The sequence below is a fragment of the Echinops telfairi genome, unplaced genomic scaffold, assembly GCF_000313985.2.
Source record: "Echinops telfairi isolate 266 unplaced genomic scaffold, ASM31398v2 ScPeMD7_7469;HRSCAF=8507_1, whole genome shotgun sequence".
Classification (NCBI taxonomy): Eukaryota; Metazoa; Chordata; class Mammalia; order Afrosoricida; family Tenrecidae; genus Echinops; species Echinops telfairi.
Window position 1 is genome coordinate 115427377 of NW_022111373.1, and position 5286 is coordinate 115432662.

Here is a 5286-nt window from a genome sequence, read left to right on the forward strand (position 1 = left end):
TTTGGAACTCAACTTAAATCTTGCCTAGTCCAAGAATGCTTTGTTCTATTAATGTGGCAATGTTTGATACTCACCCTCCCGACAGGATCTCTGAAGACAAAATGGATGCATAAGCAAATGTGGTGAGGAAAGCTCATGGTGCCTGGCTATTAAAAGATATTGCATCTGGGGTCTTAAAGGCTTGAAGTTAAACAAGCTGCCTTCTAGCAGCGAAGCAACAAAGCCCACATGGAAGAAGCACACCAGCCTGAGTGATCATGAGTTGTCGATGAAATAGGTATCAGAGGTTCAAACATAAGCAATCAAATCGACAGAAAGCAGTACAGACAAAGTGGAGACCCCCAATCCACCTGTAAAATGATTGGATAGTCTTCCACAGAAAGCCCACAGGGAAGGGATGATATGCCCAGGGGCAGTGTAGCACTTATAAAACACTTAACTGACCTCTTGTTCTTTAATATTTCACTTCTGGTCTTTGTTTTACCTCATTAACCTTGTTAGTCTTACTTTTACCTCATTAATCTTGTTAGATCTGCATATATTCATTTGTATAATTAAGATCATTCTATGCATGACATCCAAGATAGATAAAGCCTTCAGAAGCATAATGGGAGTAATGATTTCCTGGGGATATGGGAACAGGGGGTGGGGAGAAGAGGGAGCTGATAGCAATGATGATGGTATAGCCCCACTCAAGAGGAATGGATAACAGAATTTTAGGTGAATGGATACATTAGCTGATGTAAGATAAAGATGAAAAAAATATGAATGCACACACACATATATAAAGGGTTCCTAGGGGTAAGGGGGGTGGAGAGAATAAAGGGCATGTATATATTTATAAGTTTAGTATTAAAGTAGCAGATGGATATTGGCCTCCACTCAAGTACTCCCTCAATGCAAGAACACTTTGTTCTATAGAACTGGCATTTCATGATGCTCACCTTCCTGACACAATCTCTGAAGACAAAACGGTGCATAAGTAAATGTGGTGAAGAAAGGGGATGGTGCCCAGTTATCAAAAGATATAGCATCTGGGGTCTTAAAGGCTTGACGTTAAGCAAGTGGACATCTACCTGAGAAGCAACAAAGCCTACATGGAAGAAGCACAACAGCCTGTGTGATGACCAAGTATCAGTAGGATCAGGCATTAGGCATCAAAGAACAAAAAATCATATCATTGATAATGAGGGGCAGTGCGGAGTGAGGACTCAAAGCTCATCTGTAGGCAACTGGATATCCCCTTACAAAAAGGTCACAAGGAAGAGATGAGTCAATCAGGGTGCAGTGTAGCATCGATGAAACATACAACTTTCCCTTAGTTCTTTAATGCTTCCTCTCCCCTTTTATCATTGTCCCAATTCTACCTTACAACTCTGGCTAGACCAGAGCATGTACACTGCTACAGATAAGAGATGGAAACACAGGGAATCCAGGACAGATAAACCCCTCCTAAATTCCTGTGACCAAGCCTCAGTAGAGTACTAACCCAGCAAACAGGTGCTGCTTTGTCAATCCCCACGCATGGGAAGAGTGCAGTAAAGAGAGAAAGTCCCAAGGCAGCCTATGGGTGAGCTACACGTGTGCTCTGAAGGAGAAAACTGTAGTACATTAGGACAGTCCGATACGATGCAACGCCTCGTCTCATGGAAAGAGGTGGAGGAGGTTATGCTGAGGGAAGTGAGCCAGGCAGAAAAGGACAAGCACAACACAAGTCTGAAGTAAGTTCAAACAACAGAATGAACATAGGGCGAAATGGAGCTATCACACAGTTCCTGGTACATTCTTCATTAACAACAACAACAAAAAAGATCAACAATAAAAGACAAAAGATGCAGATAGCACCTTTGCTGAAAGATATCCCCCACCCCACACCCCAATATGCCTTTACAGAGCCCCACAGAAGGGTGGGGGAAGAAAAAAGATTGTTATGGGGGACCAGAGCACTAATCCACCCTAGGGGAGGGTATTGTTTATGTCTCCAAAGGAAAGGGGGGGAGAGAGATGAGACCCCATTCCTGCTCACAAAGACTTGAGGGTGAGGTTCCTGCTCCTCTGAACAGCTCTTTCTCAGAGACGCCGGCAGGGCCTCATCGACTTGAGGTGGCCCTTCCCTTGAAGACAGTGCTACAGATGGTAGCACTGAAGGTACAGTTTGGCAAGTGTGGCCTGTCTGACCCACCCGTGTGGGGACAAACTAAGAGAGGACTGCACCAGATCAGCAGTGGGGGCAAAGTCACAGAGTCCCCAAGGAATCCTGATTGTGGACTTCTGACTCAGGGCGGCACTCGGCACTCATCTCAACTGGTTGCAGCATGTTCACAAGGGGCCACACTGAAAGTCTAAAGTGTAACAGGGTGGGGCTAGGGCACTAGACCTCTCCATCCTTGACTGCAGGAAGAGCAAGGGGGTCCTGTAGAAGGTGCGCCCCTCAGGAAAGTTGAGGATGAAAGGGGTATAAGTGCTGTTAGGTAAGAGGATCCTGGGAAATGGAATCCTGATAGAAAAGAGGATTGGACTGATGAATTCTAACAGGGCTTGCTCCCAAGTCAAGTGAGAGATACTCATCTGCTCTGGGTCAGAACCACAGTTAGATGTGCAATTATTTGTATGGTTTCTCTTTTTTCCCCTTAAAGTTTTTGTTCTTCTTTTTCTTGTGGTGTCTATCTATATAAGATAGGTAGAATAAGCAATCCCATGAAGGCAGCAACAGGACTGATGGTTTTTAGCAGGACATGGGAGAGGAGAAGGTGGGAGGAGGGGAGAGGAGAGTCAACAATGGTGAGGAGAGTGTACTGTTCCTGTTCCTGTTTGATCAATAGAAATATATCCGTGAGGAATGACTGAGAGGTGAATGATGGGCAACATAATAATGGAGTAGGAAAGGGAAAAGAAAATGAGGAAAGAACAAGAAAGTAACAATTATATAAAGTTATAAATATAGGTATGTAAATATATAATGATATAAAGATAGGCATTTATATATGTAAAGATATAAATATATAAAGATCAGCATTTTCATATATATATATTTATATATATATATACACACACACAACAAGGAAGCAGATGTACTTTGGAACTCAAATGTTACCTCAGTACAAGAACGATTCGTTTTAATAATGTGGCAATGTTTGATACTCACCCTCCCGACAGGATCTCTGTAGACAAAATGGATGCATAAGCAAATGTGGTGAAGAAAGCTCATGGTGGCCAGCAATTGAAAGATATTGCCTCTGGGGTCTTAAAGGCTTGAAGTTAAACAAGCTGCCTTCTAGCAGCAAAGCAACAAGGCCCACATGGAGAAGCACATGAGCCTTTGTGATCATGAGGCAACGATGGAAATAGATATCAGAAGTTCAAACATAAGCAATCAAATAGACATGAAGGAGTGCAAACAAAGTGGCGACCCAAAACCCACCTCTATGGTGATTGGGTAGTCCTCCACAGAAGACCCACATGGAAGGGATGGTATGCCCAGGGAGCAGTGTAGCACTTATGAAACACTTAACTAACCTCTTGTTCTTTTATATTTCTTCACCTTACTATTTTGATTTTAATTTTACCTCATTAATCTTGTTAGACCTACGTACATTCATGTGTATAATTAAGATCATTCTATGCATGACATCCAAAATAGATAAAGCATTCAGAAACAGTAATGGGAGTAATGATTTCCTGGGGGTATGGGAAGAGGGGTTTGGGGGAAGAGGGAGCTGATGGCAATGATGACTGTATAACCCCACTCAAGAGGAATGATGACAGAATTGTAGGTGAACGGATACATTGGCTGGTGTAAAATACAGGGGGAAATATATATATAGGTTTCCTTGGGGTGGTGGGGGTGTGGGGAGGGGATAAAGGGGATGTATATATTTATAGGTTTAGTATTAAGGTAGCAGATGGACATTGGCCTCCATGCAAGTATTCCCTCAATGCAAGAATACTTTGTTGTATAAAACTGGCATTCCATGATGCTAACCTTCCCAACACAATTGCTGAAGACAAATCAGTGCATAAGCACATGTGGTGAAGAAAGTGGATGGTGTCCGGCTATCAAAAGATATAGCCTCTAGGGTCTTAGAGGCTTGAAGTTAAACAAATGGGCATCTAGCTGAGAAGCAACAAAACCCACATGAAAGAAGCACACCAGCCTGTGTGACCATGAGGAGTAACTAGGATCAGGCATCAGGTATCAAAGCCTATGGGTGAGCTACACGTGTGCTCTGAAAGAGAAAACTTACAGTACATGTGAACATTCATTTATGATGTCCCTGTGTTTGTTAACACCACTACTTTTACCCCCACCTCCTCCTCTCCCATGTCCCCCCAGACATGTTTTCTCCTCCAGATTGTTCATCCAGCCTGTCTTATTTAGAAAGACCTGCAGAGATGATAGCATGCACAAAAACAAGACAGAGCAAAACCGAGCAACAACATACAACACAACAGCAACAAATCAATGACAAAGCAAAACACAACACAACAAGAAAGAAAAGCTTGTAGTTAGTTCAAGGACTGTTTGTTGGCCTTTAGGAGTGTTTTCCAGTCCAGTCTGTTGCAGCACCATGCCCTGGCCCCAAAGGCCATATTCAGCATTCCCTGGGGACTCGCCACTCTGTTTCCTTGCTGTTCTGTTTTGCCTCAGTGTGGCGGGATCAGATCGGGCACAATTCCCACACTGAGTCTCTGATGAAGGATTGCATTCTTAAAAGTTTTAACTACTCTCACACTGCCAGGCCCATAGTGGTGAGACAGTTATGGATGGATGGATGGATGGATGGATGGATGGATGGATGGATGGATGGATGGTGGATGGATGATGGATGGATGGATGGATGGATAGATCAATAGGTAGGACAGATGATAGCTAGATGGATGGGTACATAGACAGATGGATAGGTAGATGGATGGATGGATAGGTGGCTAGATAGATGATAGATAGATAGATCGGTAGGTAGAGACAGAGAGAGAGAGAGGGAGAGAGAGAGAGAGAGAGGATAGAGCATTAACAGGCATCACCAGGCTCCCGGCCATCTCCTATTCTTGTTCCTATCAGAATGGATTTGTTCACCACTTTCGAACTCATTCATTTATTCAATAATTATACTGAGAGCTAACTCATTGCCAGGAAATGCTCTTCTGTTGAACAGAAGGATGCTGTACAGTGTAATAAAGCAGACGGTAGCAACTGTTACAAAGAAAATGGCCCAGATGGAGATGTGAGGACTCAAGTATCAGGTGAGCTCAGTTTTCACAGTGCAATTCAAATGGACTCTACAAAGT